At 44.6% G+C, this 22,150-nt stretch overlaps 1 protein-coding gene across 2 annotated transcripts in view; it reads right to left on the bottom strand.

Annotated features, from left to right (window-relative positions):
• Positions 1 to 21,921, bottom strand: part of LOC140429354 (hyaluronan and proteoglycan link protein 1-like) — a 176,769-nt gene extending 154,848 nt beyond the window's left edge. The window contains exon 1 of one of the 2 annotated variants that reach the window (XM_072516220.1): positions 21,588 to 21,921. The gene's annotated coding sequence lies outside the window, so the exon portion shown is untranslated. Of the gene's footprint in view, positions 1 to 21,424 lie in introns of both variants that reach the window. The other variant, XM_072516217.1, reaches the window with a different exon arrangement.
• Positions 21,922 to 22,150: the final 229 nt, after the last annotated feature.

A 22,150-nucleotide genomic window follows, 5' to 3' on the forward strand; every position in this document is an offset into this window, starting at 1 on the left:
AAGGAGATCAGTGCCCGGGACATCATAGAACATAGAACATTACAGCGTAGTACAGGCCCTTCCGCCCTCGATGTTGCACCGACCTGTGAAACCACTCTAAAGCCCATCTACACTATTCCCTTATCGTCCATATGTCTATCCAATGACCATTTAAATGCCCTTAGTGTTGGCGAGTCCACTACTGTTGCAGGCAGGGCATTCCACGCCCTTATTACTCTCTGAGTAAAGAACCTACCTCTGGACATCTGTCCTATATCTATCTCCCCTCAATTTGAAGCTATGTCCCCTTGTGCTAGACATCACCATCCAAGGAAAAAGGCTCTCACTGTCCACCCTATCTAATCCTCTAATCATCTTGTATGCCTCAATTAAGTCCCCTCTTAACCTTCTCTCTAATGAAAACAGCCTCAAGTTCCTCAGCCTTCCCTCCTAAGATCTTCCCTCCATACCAGGCAACATTCTAGTAAATCTCCTCTGCACCCTTTCCAATGCTTCCACATCCTGTTAGGAATAAAAGAATGACTAGGGTAAGAGTAGGGCCAGTCAAGGACAGTAGCGGGAAGTTGTGTGTGGAGTCCGAGGAGATAGGAGAGGTGCTAAATGAATATATTTTGTCAGTATTCACACAGGAAAAAGACAATGTTGTCGAGGAGAATACTGAGGTACAGGCTACTAGACTAGAGGGCTTGAGGTTCATAAGGAGGAGGTGTTAGCAATTCTGGAAAGTGTGGAAATAGATAGGTCCCCTGGGCCGGATGGGTTTTATCCTAGGATTCTCTGGGAAGCTAGGGAGGAGATTGCAGAGCCTTTGGCTTTGATCTTTAAGTCAGCTTTGTCTACAGGAATAGTGCCAGAAGCCTGGAGGATAGCAAATGTTGCCCCCTTGTTCAAGAAGGGAAGTAGAGACAACCCCGGTAACTATAGATCAGTGAGCCTTACTTCTGTTGTGGACAAAATCTTGGAAAGGTTTATAAGAGATAGGATGTATAATCATCTGGAAAGGAATAATTTGATTAGAGATAGTCAACACGGTTTTGTGAAGGATAGGTCGTGCCTCACAAACCTTATTCAGTTATTTGAGAAGGTGACCAAACAGGTGGATGAGGGTAAAGCAGTTGATGTGGTGAATATGGATTTCAGTAAAGCATTTGATATGGTTCCCCACGGTAAGCTACTGCAGAAAATACGGAGGCATGAGATTCAGGGTGATTTAGCAGTTTGGATCAGAAATTGGCTAGCTGGAAGAAGACAAAGGGTGGTGGTTGGTGGGAAATGTTCAGACTGGAGTCCAGTTACTAGTGGTGTACCACAAGGATCTGTTTTGGGGCCACTGCTGTTTGTCATTTTTATAAATGACCTGGAGGAGGGCGTAGAAGGATGGGTGAGTAAATTTGCAGATGACACTAAAGTCGGTGGAGTTGTGGACAGTGCGGAAGGATGTTACAAGTTACAGAGGGACATAGATAAGCTGCAGCGCTGGGCTGAGAGGTGGCAAATGGAGTTTAATGCAGAAAAGTGTGAGGTGATTTATTTTGGAAGGAATAACAGGAAGACAGAGTACTGGGCTGATGGTAAGATTCTTGGCAGTGTGGATGAGTAGAGAGATCTCGGTGTCCATGTACATAGATCCCTGAAAGTTGCCACCCAGGTTGAGAGGGTTGTTAAGAAGGCGTGTGGTGTGTTAGGTTTTATTGGTAGAGGGATTGAGTTTCGGAGCCATGAGGTCATGTTGCAGCTGTACAAAACTCTGGTGCGGCCGCATTTGGAGTATTGCGTGCAATTCTGGTCGCCGCATTATAGGAAGGATGTGGAAGCATTGGAAAAGGTGCAGAGGAGATTTACCAGAATGTTGCCTGGTATGGAGGGACTTGAGGCTGTTTTCGTTAGAGAGAAGAAGGTTAAGAGGTGACTTAATTGAGGCATACAAGATGATCAGAGGATTGGATAGGGTGGACAGTGAGAGCCTTTTTCCTCGGATGGTGATGTCTAGCACGAGGGAACATAGCTTTAAATTGAGGGGAGATAGATATAGGACAGATGTCAGAGGGAGGTTCTTTACTCAGAGAGTAGTAAGGGTGTGGAATGCCCTGCCTGCAATAGTAGTGGACTCGCCAACACTAAGGGCATTTGATTGGTCATTGGATAGACATATGGATGATAAGGGAATAGTGTAGATGGGCTTTAGAGTGGTTTCACAGGTCGGCGCAACATCGAGGGCCGAAGGGCCTGTACTGCGCAGTAATGTTCTATGTTCTCTGTTCTATAATGCGGCGAGCAGAATTGCACGGAATACTCCAAATGCGGCCGCAACAGAGTTTTGTACAGCTGCTGCATGACCTCATGGCTCCGAAACTCAATCCCTCTACCAATAAAAGCTAACACATCATACGCCTTGTGAACAACCCTCTCAATATGGGTGGCAACTTTCAGGGATCTATGTACATGGACACTGAGATCTCTCTGCTCATCCACACTACCAAGAATCTTACCATCAGCCCAGTACTCTGTCTTCCTGTTATTCCTTCCAAAATAAATCACCTCACACTTTTCAATGTTGCCACCTAACGCTTATCAATAGAAGCCTTCATCGATTCCAGCATGTCCGCTTTGAGCTCCCTGAAGCAGCGCTGGATAACCTGCTGCTGCTCCTGCGCCCACTGCATCCACGCTGCCTGGTCCCCACCCGCCACCATCTTGCTCTTCTTCCCTCGCACTTTCTTTGGCTTCACCACCACTTTTTTAGTCGCTCCGCTCCTGGTCCAAGCCATACATTGTCGGGAGAATGTTGCAGTCTTCTTCCCACACCGGGAAATGTCGTAAAAGTGCTGTTGGGGGCCCTGAAAAGAGCCCAAAAGTCTGTTTCAAGCGGGAGCTGCCGAACGTGCGGCTTAGCTCCGCAGAGCCGCAACCGGAAGTCCTTCATCCTTTCTTTTGATTTAAACTTACAAGAAAGCCTTTTTTGTGTCTGCTCTTAAAAGTTACAGTACTCAAAAGGTTAAACCACTCCTCAAAAATACATCTTGTTGCAATCAACCGAGAGGTGGGAAATAGGGGGAAATTACTGCACAACTCACCCCTGTCCATAATGATATTTGCTGATTTATAGATGGGCTATAGGTTGGTTCTCATAAACATTACATTGATTAGAAGAACAGAAGAAAAATGATCGGTGTTAAAGAGTGATGAAAACCTGCATTGTCTTTACTGGGTTTAACCAGAATTAATTATCTTTCTGCTTTCCCATCACAGAACTAAGCTTCTTTGTGGTGTTCATGTGGCAACACTACTGATTCATGAAAGATTGCGGAATTGGGTGATTATACATACAACTGCAGATACCATGGTAAATGAACATGGTAAAGGAAGTTAGTTATTCAATCCGTAAGCACCAATAAAGCAAATTGTTTCCTGGATCATGTGGAGATTCTTGTATTGTTTGTTCTCCCCGAGTCTGCGTGGGTTTCCTCCGGGTGCTCCGGTTTCCCTCCACAAGTCCCGAAAGATGTGCTTGTTAGGTGAATTGGACATTTGGAATTCTCCCTCAGTGTACCCGGACAGGCGCCGGAGTGTGGCGACTAGGGGATTTTCACAGTAACTTCATTGCAGCGTTAATGCAAGCCTACTTGTGGCTGCAATGCGTGTGTAGAGAGTGGAGCGCTTAAAAGCAGCTCCAGCTTGTCAGGCACTTAAAGCACTAATTCCGGCCCAGTGTTTACATCGCCCGCTGGACTGCGAATTGCTTCCAATTCATGTTGGCAGAGTCTTGTATCTTGGAACGAAAAGCATCACAGCAGAAACGTGAATCGCTCGCTGTTCAGTTCCGGCAGGAACACTTACGGTGGGATTCTCCATCCTGAAATTAAGTGTTGATGCCAGGGCAAGATTCGCGGACTTCCATGACAACAAAACTGGTGCTGCACCTTGCCTGATTCAATGATCATTGAGGGGTTAGCATCGGTGCCAAGTGGAACACGATCGATTCCAATGAAAAATGGTGCGGGATTTGCCAGATTCGTGATTGACACTCAGGAGGCTGACAAGCTGCAGCCGCATATATGCACTGCAATCCTCACACACACCATCCTTTCCAAAAAGATGGCACCGGTTGTGCTGGAGCACGCCCGTCCCGTTGATGGGTCGTCTGATTCAGTGTCTGAGGAATCAGGAATGGCATTGAACCATTTATAATCATCAGTGAACTACCCCACTTCTGATCTTATGTTGGAGTAAAGGTCATTGATGGAGTCGCTGAAGATGGTTGCACCCTGAGGAACACTAGTGGGGGGTTTTGCTCCTGATTTTGCGAGGGGTCTTTGATGCTTCACTTGATCAAATTCTGCCTTGATGTCAAAGGCAGTCATTCTCACATCACCTTTGGAATTCAGTTATTATTTTCCATATTTGGGACAAGGCTATAACTAGAGTTTAAAAAAAAATTTAGAGTACCAAATTCATTTTTTTCCAATTAAGGGGCAATTTAGCGTGACCAATCCACCTAGCTTGCACATTTTTGGGTTATGGGGGCCAAACCCACGCAAACATGGGGAGAAACTGCAAACTCCACATGGACAGTGACCCAGAACCGGGATCGAACCTGGGACCTCGGCGCCGTGAGGCCACAGTGCTAACCCACTGTGCCACCGTACTGCCCTCGGCTACAACTAGAGTTGAGTGGCCCTGGCAGAACCAAAATTGAGCATTGATAAAGAGGTTGTTGCCAAGTAAGTATCCCTATAAGCGTCACCTAGATCATCTTTGTGTCTGGCAGTCTTCCACTCCGGGGGTTCCTCGGGGGAACTCTACCCCTGTCCGGCCCACAGCTTGGACGGATCCTCAGAGGAACTCCACCCCGGTCCTAATGATTACTCCCATTCTGCATATCCGACTACCGACTACATCGTTTTCTTCTCGGATACCGAAATTCCTAATGTCTGGTTGTCTGATTCTGCTATGGAGACACAAACCTCTGGAGTTTCCGAATCAGAGATCATTATTTGACCACATTTGGAGGGTTCTCTGCCCAGGCGGTCCAGCCACAAGAGTAGTTCTCCAGCTCGTTATACTGCGACTGATCCGGTCCCGCTACCAGGAAACGGTGTACCGAGGCCAAAGCATCTGTGCCACCCGCCGAGCTGAGCTGGTTTCTTCTGTTCCTTCCTTATCGTCAGTCTTTTTAACTTCTTCATCCTCTGCTCCTCGTCTTCAATGTCCTCATCGTTCCCTATTGAGATCTTCAGATTTTTGGGGGGAAGGGTGTAATAACCTGCACAGAACACCCGGGGCTGGCTTGATTGCTTTTAGCCGTGTAGCTCGAGGAGTATAAGCTGCCCCACTAACTATGGGGCTTATACCATATTGTATATGAGGTCAGCCAGATAGAAACCGACCGACAGAGAGAGAGGACCCGGTGAGGTTCAACCGGGCCTCCTTGTAAATAGTACGTATCATAAATAACATCATCTTTGTGTTACTTGTCTGACTCCCTTTTTCATTATTAATCAATCTTCAGCCAATTCATTTCAGTCCACGTGATGTCAAGAAACAGCTGAAGGCACTCTATACTACAAACGCTATGGGACCTGACAATATTCTGGCAATAGTCCTGAAGGTTTGTGCTTCAGAACGTGCTGTGCCCCTAGCCAAGCTGTTCCAGTACAGCTACAATGCTGGCATTTATCTGGCAAAGTGGAAAGTTGCCCAGGTGTGACCTGTACATAAGAAACAGGACAAATCCAACCCGACCAATTACTGGACCATCAGTCTACCTTCAATCATCAATGAAGTGATGGAAGGGGTTACCAAATCGCTATCAAGCAGGACTTGCTCAGCAATAACCTGCCCACTGACGCTCAGTTTGGTTTCCACCAAGGTCACTCAGCTCCTGATCTTATTACAGCCTTGGTTCAAACATGGAGAAAAGAGGTGAGGTGATAGTAATTTGCATTATTTCACCTACGGGATGTGGGAGTCACTGGTTAGGCCAGCATTTATTGCATATCCCTAGTTGCCCTTCAGAAGGTGGTTGTGAGTTGCCTTCTTGAACCGCTGAAATCCTTGAGTTCCAGGATGTTGCCCCAGTGACAGTGAAGGAATGGCGATATATTCCCAAGCCTGGGTTGTTAGTGACTTGGTGGAGAACCTCCAGGTGGTAGCGTTCCCAGGTATCTGCTGCTCTTGTCCTTCTAAATGGTAGCGGTTGTGGGTTTGGAAGGTGCTGTCTAAGGAACCTTGGTGAGTTACTGCAGTGCATCTTGTAGATGGTACACACGGCTGCCACTGTTCGTTGGTGGTGGAGAGTTTGAATGTTTCTGGCAGAGGGAAGAATCAAGCGGGCTGCTTTGTCATGGATAGTGTTGAGCGTCTTAAGTGTTGTTGGAGCAGCACTCATCCGGGCAAGTGGATAGTATTCCATTACACTCCTGACTTGATGTGGAGATGCCGGCGTTGGACTGTGCTGGGCACAGTAATAAGTCTTACAACACCAGGTTAAAGTCCGACAGGTTTTTTTGAAATCACTAGCTTTCGAAAGCTAGTAATTCCAAACAAACCTGTTGGACTTTAACCTGGTGTTGTAAGACTTATTACTGTGCCCACTCCTGACTTGTGCCTTGTAGATGGTGGACAGGCTTTGGAGGGTCGGGAGGTGAGTTACTCGCCGTAGGATTCCTAGCCTTTGACCTGCCCTGGTAGCCACAGTATTAATGTGTAATAGTAACCCCCAGAATGTTGATTGTGGGGGATTCAGCGAAGGTAATGCCAATGAATGTCAAGCGGCGGTGGTTAAATCCTCTATTGTAGGAGATGGTCATTGCCTGACACTTACATGGCGCGAATGTAATTTACCACTTGTCAACCCAAGCCTGGATATTGTCCAGGTCTTGCTGCATTTGGACATGGAATGCTTCATTATCTGACGAGTAGAGAATGATGCTGAGAATATTGCAGTCATCTGCAAACATCCCCACTTCTGACCTTATGGTGGAGGGAGGTGGTGGCATAGTGCTATTGTCACTGGACTAGTAATCCAGAGACCCAGGATAATGATCTGGGGACCCGCGTTCGAATCCCAACACAGCAGGTGGTGGAATTTAAACTCAATAAAATATCTGGAAATAAAAGTCTAATAGTGACCTTGAAACCATTGTTGATTGTCATAAAAACCCATCTGGTTCACTAATGTCCTATTGGAAAAGAAATCTGCCATCCTTACCTGGTCAGGCCTACATGTGATTCCAGGTTCACAGCAATGTGACCGACTCTTAAATGCCCGCTGAAATGGCCTAGCAAGCAACTCAGTTGTATTCAACTGCTACGAAAACACAAAAAAAGAATGAAACTGGACGGGTCACCCAGCACTGACCCAGGCACCGGAAACGACAACTGCAAACCCAGTCCTGCCAACCCTGCAAAGTCGTCCTTACTAACATCTGGGGGCTTGTGCCAAAGTTGGGAGAGCTGTCTCACAGACTAGTTAAGCCACAGCCTAACATAGTCATACTCAGAAAATCATACCTTACAGACAATGTCCCAGACACCATTATCACCATTCCTGGGTATGCCCCTTCTCACTGGCAGGACAGACCCAGCAGAGATGGAGGCACAGTGATATACAGTCAGGAGGGAGGTGCCCTGTGAGTCCTTAATATCGACTCTGGCCATGAAGTCTCATAGCTTCAGGTTAAACATGGGCAACAAAATCTCCCGCTGGTTACCATGTGCTGGCCACCATCAGCTGATGAATCAGCATTCCTCCATGTTGAACACCACTTGGAGGAAGCACTGAAGGTGGCAAGGGTGCAGAATATGCGTCTGTGTAGGGGACTTCCATATCCATCATCAAGAGTGGCTCGATAGTACCACCACAGACCGAGCTGGCTGGGTTCTGAAGGACATTGCTGCTAGACTGGGACTGCAGCAGGTCGTGAGGGAACCAATAAGAGGGAAAAACATACTTGACCTCATACTCACCAATCTGCCTGCTGCAGATACATCTGTCCATGACATTATTGGTAGGAGTGACCACCGTATAGCCCTTGTGGAGACAAAGACATGTCTTCACACTGAGGATAATCTCCATTGTGTTGTGTGGCATTACTCCTGTGTTAAATGGGACAGACTTCAAACAGACCTAGCAACTCAAGATTGGGCATCCATGAGGCACTGTGGGCCATCAGCAGCAGTCGAATTGTGTTCAACCACAATCTGTAACCTCATGGCCCAGCATAATCCCCATTCTACCATTACCACCAAGTCAGGAGATCAACTCAGGAGAGCATGCCAGGAGCAACATCAGGCATACCGAAAAATGAGGTGTCAACCTGGCAAAGCTGCAATACAGACTACTTGCGTACCAAACAGCATAAGCAGCAAGTAATAGACAGAGCTAAGTGATTCCACAACTAATGCATCATATCTGAGCTCTGTAGTCCTGCCACATCCAGTTGTGAATGGTGGTGGACAATTAAACAAGTCACTGCAGGAGGAGGCTCCATAAAATTCCCCATTCTCAATAAGGGACGAGCCCAGCACATATGTACAAAAGACAATCTTCAGCCAGGAGTGGCGAGTGGATGATCCATCCCGGTCTCCTCCGGAGGTCCCTAGCATCACAGATGTCAAACTTCAGCCACTACGATTCACTCCACGTGATATCAAGAAATGGCTGAAGGCACTGGATACTGCAAAGACTATGGGTCCTGATAATATTCTGGCAATAGTACTGAAAACCTGTGCTCCAGAACTTGCCGCACTCCTAGCCAAGCTGTTCCAGTACAGCTACAACACTGGCATCTACCCGGCAATGTGGAAAATTGGCCAGGAGTGTCCTGTACACAAGAAAGAAGACAAATCCAACCCAGCCAATTACTGCCCTATCAGTCTACTCTCCATCCTCAGCAAAATGATGGAAGGTGACATCAATAAGGGCAGCACGGTAGCATTGTGGATAGCACAATTGCTTCACAGCTCCAGGGTCCCAGGTTTGATTCCGGCTTGGGTCACTGTCTGTGCGGAGTCTGCACATGCTCCCCGTGTGTGCGTGGGTTTCCGCCGGGTGCTCAGGTTTCCTCCCACAGTCCAAAGATGTGCAGGTTAGGTGGATTGGCCATGATAAATTGCCCTTAGTGTCCAAAATTGCCCTTAGTGTTGGGTGGGGTTATTGGGTTATGGGGATAGGGTGGAGGTGTTGACCTTGGGTAGGGTGCTCTTTCCAAGAGCTGGTGCAGACTCGATGAGCCGAATGACCTCCTTCTGTACTGTAAATTCTATGATAATCTATGATAATCTATGATAGTGCTATCAAGTAGATTTGTCAAGCATGAATTACCTTTCATAAATCCATGTTGACTCTGTCCAATCCTGCCACTGTTTTCCAAAGGCTCTGCTATAAAATCTTTGGTAATGGAATTTTTCCCCACTACCGGCGTCAGGCTTAATGGTCTATAATTCACTGTTTTTTCCTTAACTCCCTTTATAAATAAGGGTTACATTAGTTATCTTCCAATCTGTAGGAACTGTTCCAGAGTCGATAGAATGTTGGAAGATGACCACCGATGCATTCACTATATCTTGATCCACTTCCTTAATTACTCTGGGATGTAGATAATCAGGACCTGGGGATTTATTGGCCTTCAATTCCATCAATTTCTCCAACACATTTCTTTACTAATACTGATTTCATTCAGTTCCTCCCTCTCACTAAACCTTGTGTTCCCCAACATTTCTGGAATATTATTTGTGTCCTCTTTATTGAAGACAGAACCAAAGTATGTATTCAGTTGGTCACCCATATCTATCTCCCCCCTTATGAATTCCCCTGTTTCTGACTGTAAGGAACCTACATTTGTCTTCACCAATCTTTTTCTCTTCACATATCTATAGATACATTTACAGTCAGTTTTTATGTTCCCCACAAGCTTACTCTCGTACTGTTTTCCCTTCTTAATCAATCCCATGGTCCTCCTTTGCTGAATTCTATACTGCTCCCGGTTCTCAATGAGTTTTTCCTGGCCAATTTGTTTGCCTCTTCCTTGGATCTAATACTATCTATAATTTCCCTTGTAAGCCATGGTTTGGCCACCTTTCCCATTTTATTGTTGTGTCAGACAAGAATAAACAATTGCTGCAGTTCATCCATGCAGTCTTTGAATGTTTGACATTGCCTATCCATTGTCATCCCTTTAAGTAACGGTTCCCAATTCATCATATCCAACTTGTGCCTCATACCATCACAGAGTCCCGACAGTGCAGAAGGAGGCCATTCGGCCAGCGAGTCTGCACCGACCCTTTCAATGAGCACTCTGCTATTATCCACTCACCCAACCACCTCTCCCTACCCCCCTGACCCCATAATCTAACCTGCACATCGCTGGACACTAAGCAGCAATTTAACATGGCCAATCCACCTAACCTGTACATCTTTGGACTGTGGAAGGAAACTGGAGTACCTGGAGGAAATCCATGCAGACTAAACCCAAACAGATGTGCAGGGTAATTCAATTGGCCATGTAAAATTGTCACTAACTTGGAAAAAAAGAATTGGGTGCTCTAAATTTATAAAAATATTAAAAATTTAAAAAGGAAGGCTTTGAGGGTCAACTGGACAGAGTGTACTAATGCTTTTCTGGTGCCAATGTCCGACAGATTTTATTCTCATTCTTCTTCTTTTTGTGGATGTTTTAATATAACTAATTAAACCAATTCAGAGGGCAGTTAAGAGTCAGCCATGGTTTGGAATATTATTCTAACAGCAGGCTAGACTAGTGGAAGCATTATATCAAATAACTCATCTGCTGATTAGATTTCAGGCAACTCTCAAACGATAGGACTTTAGTTACAATCAAGCCACACAAACCAGAAAGTCCTTGACTTGTGCTAATTAACCAGAACTCAGACAAAATGACATTAGGGATGGCACAATTTGTCTCTGTGCCCTTGGAACAGAAGGTTAAAGCATAGACAACATTTGGAAAAGGGAATAAATCAGCAATATTCCTTCATGTTAATCAGTAACCATTGCTGGAGTGCACAGGTAGCAACCTGGTGATGGGTCCAGCTGTGATGCTTCCAACAACTGGAAGCATTTGCCAACATTCTCAAACATGAGGGTCCACCATGAAGAATGATATACAGGTCAGGGCAATGTAAGTTATTTTGTTGCCTGTACAATGATGCCTCAATGATGGCCAGCACAGTAACACAGTGGTTAGCACAGTTGCTTCGCAGCTCCAGGGTCCCAGGTTCAATTCCCGGCTTGGGTCACTGTCTATGCGGAGTCTGCACGTTCTCCCCGTGTCTGCGTGGGTTTCCTCCATGTGCTCCGCTTTCCTCCCACAGCCCAAAGATGTGCAGGTTGGGTGGATTGGCCATGATAAATTCCCCTTTGCGTCCAAAAAGGTGGGGTGATGGGGAGAGGGTGAAGGTGTGGGCTTAAGTGGGGTGCTCTTTCCAAGGACCAGTGCAGACTCGATGGGCCAAATGGCCTCCTTCTGTACTGTAAATTCTATGATTCTAAAAGCAGCTTCCAGATGATAAAAAGGAAATAGGTGTTAATAGCAGAAAGAGAATCTCTACTTGCAGACTGCATGAATCCTAACTCTATCTTTTTGGCAACTGTCTTTGATTGCTTTGCAGAAAGATTTAACAAAGTAATATACACACCACATAAGTGGCAGGCAATGACAATCTCCAACAAGAAAGAATGCAACTACCTTCCCTTGACATTCAACAGGATTGCCATTACTGAGTTCTCCACTGTCACCATCCTGGGACTCACCATTGACTGGGAAAATTAACTGCATGAGCCATAGCAATAGTGTGGCTACAAGAGACTTGGAATTCTACAAGTACTTCATCTCCTGACTCTCCAACCCTGCCCGTTACCTTCAAGGCACAATTCAGGAGTGTGTTGAATGCTCTCCAATGCAAGTTATCCTGACTTGGCTCACCAGCACCTTCTCAAAGGCAATTAGTGATGAAAAATAAGTGCTGGCCTGGCTAATCATGCCCACATCCCATGAAAGAATGATTTAAAACAAAACTTGCCTGGATGAGTGCAGCTCCAAAAACACTCAAGAAGCTCGGTACTATCCAGGACAAAGCAGCCCACTTGATTGGCACCCCATCCACCACCATAAACATTCATTGCCTCCATCACTGGCGCACAGTGGCATCAGTGTGCACCATCTACAAAGCACAGTGCAGCAATTTTGCAAGGCTCCTGCAACAGCACATTTCAAAACCCGCAACCACTTTCACCTAGTAAAACAAGGCTAACAGGAGCATAGGACCACCACTCGGGGGGGCAGTGGCATAGTGGTGTAGCCATCTGGGATGGCCACTTCCAACTAGGTACAGAGAAACTCGCAAAGCCTGGCGGGTAAAATGGACAAGCCAAGACTCAGGCAGGCTCAGAGCCTGAAATGCATTTTCATAAGCAAGAAATCCAGACTGTATCGAAACTCCGTCCAATTAGCATTTTAATGGGGCCGATTAGATTTGATGGCCCACCTTCACCAAAACAAAGGACTGGTACTCAAGCAACCGGGACAGTCCCAGACATTTTGGCGCCACTCCCTGTTCATGGAAAATGCAAACAACGGGGTCAGTGACTGCTTGGGACACGCCCAGCCATCCAGATCCTCGCCCACTTATTGGTTAAGGAATCGAAGTGATCAGGGATCACCCAATTAGTAAGGCCCAAATCGAAGGACCGCCCAAAACCCCCCGAGTATAAGAAGAAGTGTTCGCCATATGTTCGCTCTCTCTTGGCTTTGGTACCCCGGTCACGGCCATCGCCAATTGCAGCAACACCAGAAGCGAGTCCAAGTTCAACGCCCGCTACCAGACGGATGAGCCCAGCTGAGCAGCAGTTACTCCTTCGAACACGAGAGATCCAGAATTGAACAGCGGCCTCTGTTTTCTGACCAAAGCCGGGTGCCCGAAGTTAAGTACAGGTTGTCTTAGTCGATAAGGTGTAGTTAACTAGTAGTGTTTATGTTGCATGACTAATTGTGTGTAAATAAAGTACCCTTGACCTTGAACTAACTAACTGGTGTTTGGCTCTTTGATCGATAGCCGGTTGAAACTTGTGTTGGTATCATTCGATACCTGCCGACTCTAAGCATTCGGACATAGATAACATAGAAAGAAGGGCAAATTCACTGATTGCCATAATTGGAACAGAGCCACAGAAAAGACAAAGTAGAAAAGAAAGGCAACAGTGGTTTAGTGCTGGACTAATAGCTCAGAGTCACACTCAGGGGATCTGGTTTCGAATCCTGCCATGGCAGATGGTGAAATTTGAATTCAGGAAAAGAAAATTGGAAACCGTTGTTGATTGTCGTAAAAACCCATCTGGTTCACTCACGTCCTTCAGGGGAGGAAATCTGTTGTCCTTACCTGGCCTGGCCTACATGTGACTCCACAGCTGTGGTTGACTCCTAAATACCCTCTTAAATACCCTCAGGGATGGGTAATAAATGCTGGCCCAGCCAGCGACGCCCACATCCCATAACAATTTTTTTTTAAACCTGTAAGTCCCCCTCCAAACTACACACCAAATTGACTTGGAAATATATCATAATTTCTTCACTGTCAAGGTGTCAATTCCTGGAACTCCCTCTCTCACAGGCTCTGTGCACACCACATGTACTGCAGTGGTTCAAGAAGTCGCACAGCACCACCTTCTCAAGGGTAATTAGGGAGTGCCAATAAATGCTGATCATATGAAACCCACCCATATATCATGAACAATTTTTTTAAAAAGTATTTGTTTTTTTTGCAAAAGGACAAGTCTTTGTACTGGCTCAATGGATCTTCTGGCTGGTGTCCTGATTCATGCCACTTGATGGCAGCATCAACACCATATAAACATCTGCAACTCTTCAGAAATTTTCACTGCCTGAGGGTTTCTGAATGTTCCTTTCACGAGGCACTCAATAAGACAAATCCCAGCCATTGCAGAATGAAGCATTTACATGTACACATCGAGCATTTTGCCAAAATTGGAGTTACAGCCATCAACCTATTATCACAATCACACAATTTAACATCATGTTTCAAGGTTTTTTTTTGATTTGGATGCTATAGGAATTACATCATGCAAGTGGTTGAGCCATTTAACTATTTATAATCCAGAGCCCTCTTTGCGTTTGATAGGGTAATTATTAAGGAATGAATGGCAAAATCTCAAACTTTGATGATTTAGCCTAGTGTTTATATCACTATCCAAATGAATTTCCAATTAGGACATAATCAGAGATAATGCTCGGTTAAATAATTAAAACAATATTCAACTCCAAGTAATGAAGTCTGTCTGGAAATAATTGATAACTTTGGGACACCAGGTTTTTCAATGAATCATGCAAGCTGTGTTCTACTCTAATTAATGACTGTGATTGTGTTTTTAGATCACTACTTGACAACGCCATTAATAATTCAAATGGTCAGACAGAACATGTAGATAAATAGTGAAGACTATTACACAATAATACACATATATTTAATGTGCTGCCAGGGTTGGTGTGATTGAGCGAATAAAAGGTTGGACGATATTAAACGGTTAGCTCTGCTTTTTAAACAAATCTAAAGATGTAAAACAAGATATGACCTCACCATCTTGAAGTATTGTAAAAATCCTGCAGTAAAGATAGATTAGGTTTAAAATCTTTATTGGCATGTGGTAGATTAGCATTTGCATCTGTAGTAGCTAAATGTCAGAAAGAAAAACTGTTTCATGTTGATGTTGCACTTTAGGTGTGAACTCAAATACTGGTGATGTGTAAGCTATTTCTTAAAACTATTATGAGATAAACAAGAAGTCCAACCTGAAATTGATTGTTCTATCAGTTTTGAAACATATTTTTCAATGTTTCGAGTTGTGGATCTAATACCAAACAGTACAATACATTGGAATAGAATTATAGGATGGTGAGAGCACAAGGGAGGCTGTTCAGCCCACTCTGGCTGTGCTTGTCCTCTGCAGGAGCAATTCACCTTATGAAATGAAAAATGAAATGAAAATCGCTTATTGTCACAAGTCGGCTTCAAATGAAGTTTCTGTGAAAAGCCCCTAGTAGCCACAGTCCGGTGCCTGTTCGGGGACGCTGGTATGGGAATTGAACCGCGCTGCTGGCCTGCCTTGGTCTGCTTTAAAAGCCAGCTATTTAGCCCTGTGCTAAACCAGCCCCAAATGCATCAATAAGCACGGGTCAGTGCAGAAGGAGCTGACAATGAGATAAGAAGGAAAGCCTTCTTATAACATGAAAATATTGCTGCCTGAAAATTAAATTGCTGTATTAGTATAATGGAGAATACAACTACCTTCCCTTGACATTTAACAGGATTGTCATTGCTGAGTTCTCCACTATCCTGGGGCTCGTCATTGACTGGAAACTTAACTGGACTAGCCATATCAATACTATGGTTACAAGGCCAAGTCAGAGGCTTGGAATTCTGCAGCAATTAATTCATCTCTCGACTCTCTAACCCTGCCCATTATTTATCCACAAGGCACAAGCCAAAAACAGGAAGTATTCTGCTATCCTTCTGATTTTAATGCCACGTTGTTGAAATATAATTATAAATTCATAAGATATAGGAGCAGAATTAGGCCATTCGGCCCATCGAGTCTGCTCCGCCATCCTATCATGGCTGATATGTTCTTCATCTGCTACCTACAATGCTACAGACCAAGAGCTGGACTGCAAAGTCAGCCAGAGCATCTCCTTCCTAGAACACATGACCTAAGAGCAGGAGTAGGCAATTGAGCCTCCCGAGCCTAAACACTCTCAATGTGATCATGGTTGATCCCATACTGGCCTCAACTCCACTGTCCTGCCCGTTCTCCATAACCCTTTAACTAATTACCAATTGAAAATCTGTCTAACTCCTCCTTAAATTTACTCACTGTCCCAACATCCACTGCACTCTGGGACAGCGAATTCCACAGATTCACAGCCCTTTGGGAGAGGTAGTTTTTCCTCAAATCCGTTTTAAATTTGCTACCTCTTATTCTAAGATTCTGACCTCTCATTTTAGAATGCCCCACAAGAGGAAGCAGCAGCTCCACGTCTACTTTATCCATACCTTTAAGCACCTTGTATACCTCAATTAGATCTCCCCTCATTCTTCTAAACTCGAGAGAACATCGGCCTAAACTGTTCAATCTCTCCTCATATGATATACCCCTCATTTCTGGAATCGATCTAATGAACCTCCTCTGAACTGCTTCCAATGCCATTACATCTTTCCTCAAATAAGTGGACCAAAACTGTGCCCAATACTCCATGTGCAGTCTTACCAAAGTCTTGTATAGTTGCAACAACACTTCCTTACCTTTATACTCAATTCCTTTTGCTATAACTGCCAACATACCATTTGCTTTCCTTATTATCTGCTGCACCTGCATGCTTGTTTTCTGTGACTCATGCACAAGGACACCCAGATCCCTCTGCAACGGAGCACCCCGAAGCCTCTCCCCTTTTAGATAATAAGTTGCCTTTCCATTTTTTCGACCAAAATGCATGACCCCACAACTTATCCACGTTAAACTCCATCTGCCACATTTTGGCCCACTCTCCTAACCTATCTATATCCATTTGTAAAGTTCTTATTTCCTCATTGCAACTTACTGTCCCACCTATTTTTGCGACATCTGTGAATTTGGCTATAGAACCTTCTATCCCTGTATCCAAGTTGCTAATATAGATTATAAATAGCTGGAGCCCAAGGACCAAACCATGTGGCACCCCACTAGTTACATCTTGCCATCCAGAAAAGACCCATTTATCCTGATTCTCCATCTCCTGTCTGTCAGCTAGTCTTCTATCCAAGCTAATAAATTACCCCTCATCCCATGTGATCTCAAGTTAATAAATTACCCCTAATCTCATGTGATCTAATACTCAAAAATGTTTACTTTTAACGCAATGGTTAGTTTTAGAATGAGAATTTTTCCAAAAATAATCCTGGATATATTTAAAAGTGGTAGCTTGGTGCAGTTTGATTAACACAGCTGAAAATGGGTTCATCACAAAAAATAAACAGGTTTGAGGACTTTACCAGTGCGGTAGACAATGGGGAGCCAATGAATGTGGTACATCTGGATTTCCAGAAAGCTTTTGACAAGGTGCTACACAAAAGGTTGCTGCATAAAATAAAGATGCATGGCATTAAGGGTAACGTAGGAGCATGGATAGATGATTGGTTAATTAATAGAAAGCAAAGAGTGGGGATTAATGGGTGTTTGTTTGGTTGGCAATCAGTAGCTAATGATGCCCCTCAGGGATCAGTGTTGGGCCCACAATTGTTCACAATTTACATAGATGATTTGGAGTTGGGGACCAAGTGCAATGTGTCCAAGTTTGCAGACGACATTAAGATGAGTGGTAAAGCAAGAAGTGCAGAGGACACTGGAATTCTGCAGAGGGATTTGGATAGTTTAAGTGAATGGGCGAGGGTAGGGTTTGGCAGATGGAATACCATGTTGACAAATATGAGGTTATCAATTTTGGTAGGAATAACAGCAAAATGGATTATTATTTAAATGATAAAATATTAAGACATGCTGCTGTGCAGAGGGACCTGGGTGTCCTAGTGAATGAGTCGCAAAAAGTTGGTTTACAGGTGCAACAGGTGATTAAGAAGGCGAATGGAGTTTTGTCCTTCATTGCTAGAGGGATGGCGTTTAAGACTAGGAAGGTTATGCTGCAACTGCATAAGCTGTTAGTGAGGCCATACCTGGAGTATTGTGCTCAGTTTTGGTCTCCTTACGTGAGAAAGGACGCACTGGCACTGGAGGGTGTGCAGAGGGGATTCACTAGGTTAATCCCAGAGTTGAGGGGGTTGGATTATGAGGAGAGGTTGAGTAGACTGGACTGTACTTGTTGGAATTTAGAAGGATGTGGGGGGATCTTGTAGAAACATATAAAATTATGAATGGAATAGATAGGATAGATGTGGGGAGGTTGTTTCCACTGGCAGGTGAAAGCAGAACTAGGGGGCATAGCGTCAAAATAAGGGAAAGTAGATATAAGACTGAATTTAGGAGGAACTTCTTCACCCAAAGAGTTGTGAATCTATGGAATTCCCTGCCCAGTGAAGCAGTTGAGGCTCCTTCATTAAATGTTTTCAAGATAAAGATAGATAGTTTTTTCAAGAATAAAGGAATAAAGAGTTATGGTGTTTGGGCGGGAAAGTAGAGCTGAGTCCACAAAAGATCAGCCATGATCTCATTGAATGGTGGACAGGCTTGAAGGGTCAGATGGCCTACTCCTGCTCCTAGTTCTTATGTTTAATTCCAGTATCTAGTTCAACAACTTTGAGAGCCAATTTTAAATAATTGGAATGACTTCAAAAATTCTGCATAAGCCATTGCTGTAGCTGACAGTGGTCAGTTTCTTGATAATTTAAAAATAAACAAAATATTTAAAAGGTGCTTAGTGGTGCTCCAGAGCCTTAGAAAGACAATAATTTTTAGAGCCTTGTCGATAGCCTGCAAATGGGGCAATTAGTGGTAACTCTGTGAAATTAATTAAATCTGGTAGTGAGGCCTTGTTTTGTGCCTGTGATTGACACTGAATGTAATTTGTGCTTGAAATTTCATAGGGCGGGATTCTTCGGGCCCCCAGCCACGTGTTTCTTGGCAGCGCGCCGTTTGCTGGTGACTGGATTCTCTTTTCCCGTCACTTATCAATGGGATTTCCCATTGAAACTACCCCACACCGCCAGGAAACCTGTGGGCGGGGGTGCACTGCCTGCGGGAAAAGTGAATCACAATGGCCAAAGAATTCCGGCCATGATCTTTTTGTGCCAGTTTAGTTGGTTTCTGACAGATTGTACTGAAGTGCAGCCTAACTGATACTCCGGGCCCAAGTATGGTAGCCATACACAAATTAACATCATTCTTAGGTGGTAAATTTACTCTACGTTATTTGATGCTGATTTATGGTGTTCTGTTCAGACAGTGGTTAGTGCTCTGTGCTGTGGTCACAGTCACCTTGGTTTGAATCCAAGTCATGGCATAGAATGTTTTAACTTTCAAAAGGGAATTGGATGTGTACATGAAAAGGAAAAGAAATACAATGCAAGTCTGTAGGGAAAAAGCAAGAGAGTGGGACTAATTGATTAGCTCGTTCAAAGAGTTGGCACTGGCATGATGGGTTGAATAGACTCCTTCTGTTCTGTAAGAATTTATGACTCCATCTGAGAGTATGTTACCTTCACACTATGTCCCGGCTGGAAGCAGAGAGCAAGGCATCAGTCAACACTTTGCAGAGCCACTTTTAAGGACATTTACCAGAGCCAATGAACAGATTGTCCAGACACTGGAATACAGCTGAATCACATTAAAGACTTGAGTTTGGCAAAGAGCCTCTGTATATTCATGTTCCAGCTATTTTGTTTAAATTACAAATATTCTATTATTTAAAAATATGTTCCTTGAGAGGTTGTGTGTGCCAAAGGTGACTGCACGTGTTGGCATGATATTATCCAATATGAGAGCACATGTTATGCTTGGATCCACGTTTCACACTCAAGTCTGGATCAGTGATTCTGGACAATACTGGGGATGATTGGACACACTCAAAATATGGGTTCTGAATGTCCGAATATTTACTGCAGTCAACTGCCTGGAGCAAAATACCGGCCCGTGACACCTTCGGTGGCTGGCAATTCCGGGAGACTCCGCGTTGCGTTTGTCTATAGATATATTGGAATCACTTTTTTGAAAGAGCGACAATGCTAGATCAAACCAACCCCCGACACGTTTCTAATTCGAGGCTGCATCGAAATACGACGGTGTGACAACACATGGAGCAGCTTTTGGGAGGAGGAAAAACATTCTCAAATGATGATCAGCCGGTTTTACAAACATTGCTTCAATGACCAGGAGATGGCGCAGAGTTACCATGGAAAGGATTATCACACCACACATTCATACACGCACACACAAAACCTCCCATTCATCCTAACAAAGGAGAACATTATTAATTTACTGGATTCCCTCAGACTTTATGCACAATAATTTGCTTAGTTCTGTCACATCAGAAACGTTAACTCTGTTCCCTCTCTCCGCAGATGCTGCCAGACCTGCCCCGTCTGTCCAGCATCCGCAGTATTTTGCTTTAATTTGTTTAGTGGTTACTCTTAAAATTGTACATTGCAAATAACTTCACCAAATGAGCAGTTGGTCATTTCAGGTTTGGAAGGATACCGAATGAGAGGAGGTGGACCGGCTGAAATAGCCTTCCTTCAAACACAGATGGTGTTGGCGGCTTGCTTTAAGATGCTTATGTCTTCAAGGCTTTTTACTGTGTGGTCAGGAGAGGATCGAGAGTCGCTGATGTACTAGATCGAGCAATTGTTATAACCATAGGAAAGGGCGTTTAAACGTTTTGATTGAATAGATAAGTGAGATCTGGAGGGGAAAAAAATCAGTTTTAGCCCCAGTGGAACAACTCCAAACTCGCAGAGAGAGCTGTTCTTGGCTCTCAATCTGAAGTGAAAGATGAAAATACTTCAGCAGTCTCATAGCCCATCACATCTGTACAACACCAGCGCACTTGCACCTAGTATCCTTCCTTCTTGCCGGGAATGCGGATTATTAAACAATCAATCCTAGATTATAGAATTTAGAGTGCAGAAGGAGGCTATTCGGCCCATCGAGTCTACATGGGCTCTCGGAAAGGGCACCCTCCTTAAGCCCACATCTCCACCCTTTCCCTGTAACCCCACCTAACCTAAGGGCAATTTAGCATAGCCAGTCCACCTAACCTGCACATCTTTGGACTGCGGGAGGAAACCTACGCAGACACGGGCGAATGTGCAGACTCTGTTCAGCACGTCAGTCAAAAAAGTTGGCTAATTTCGAAAAAAAAACACAAACATGAGAGAGGGCTGCTTTAAGGCGAGGAATTCAATAAAGAAATGCACATGGCGCAAACATTCTGCTGTTGCAGCCAATCACACCATTAACGCTGATAGCCCAGAATTTGCTCCGCCGGTTTCCAATGTTAATCTGAAATTGGCGTGAACAGCAGAGACACAAACACCATGGGCTGAGCATCAATTTCGAATCACTTTATAACCCGAGACGGGACGGGGCCAGGAGTGGGCTTCTTTGCAGGAGACGAGCCACTCCTGCACAAAACAAAACACTTTATTTAAAAGTCTCCATTCGCTTTCCTGAATTATTATCTAAAGAGAAAGGGGGAGAGAGTTGTGGGGTTCGCTCAGTCACCTGGATCAGCCGCAAGTTTGGCATTTCAGTATCCCAGTGCCGGGCTGTCAAGCGCCGGGCAGTGTGCCCTCTCCCCCACCCTGGCACTATCCTCAACAGAATATCAACCCTGTTTACACCTTCAGACCTCTTCTGTTGCAAACCAATTCACGCTACACTTTTTAACACATTGATCACACTTACGTGACGGCTATCGCGGAGTTTCAATCCTGTCAAAAGTTTCTAAAAGAACACTTGTGTTTTTTTTTCCCGCGAGGCAGCTAAACTTTCTGAGTCGCTTCGTCCTTGTTTGGGTGTGTGTCTCCGCTTCCCAACTGAGTGGAGGTGCAGACTGGGACGAGCTCACCTTGCTGGCCTCTGTGTCACTGCTGACTGTCCGTTTGTTGCTCTGGCTGGTGGCGATTTGGGTTCATTTAGGAGGAAGACACTTTTCCCACCAGGAGGAAATAGCCACGACGTCATAAAATAGTTACGCCTGTCAGACCCAGAAATAATCAAGAAACTAACGGGATAAAGTTTCAAAGTGCCAAAAACCATTGGCGGGAAAGGTGGTGCGATGTTTGGTTTTAATGCAACTCTTGTCTCCACCGAACGAAAAGCAAGTGAAAACACATTGCTTTGGGAGGGGAAGTAATGGGTAAGCTCCAGCAAGAGATAGCCAGAGACAGGCACGCTATAACGAACACTGGGGTATTTTATGAGTTCAAACGTGGTTTCTTCAGTGACTCCCCCCGCCCTGCTTATTCTGAATTAGTTCCACACTTTGACAACGGGCGGGGTTGTGTGTCTGCGATGATTAACTTAGGATAGATACCCTGTCACAGTGTGTGGGCTGTCAGGTATTTTTTTTACATTATTTACCTAGGGATGTAACTGGGCTGCTATGTTTAACAGCATGACCGTTTAATG

This window comes from Scyliorhinus torazame, chromosome 9, assembly GCF_047496885.1.
Source record: "Scyliorhinus torazame isolate Kashiwa2021f chromosome 9, sScyTor2.1, whole genome shotgun sequence".
Taxonomy (NCBI): Eukaryota; Metazoa; Chordata; class Chondrichthyes; order Carcharhiniformes; family Scyliorhinidae; genus Scyliorhinus; species Scyliorhinus torazame.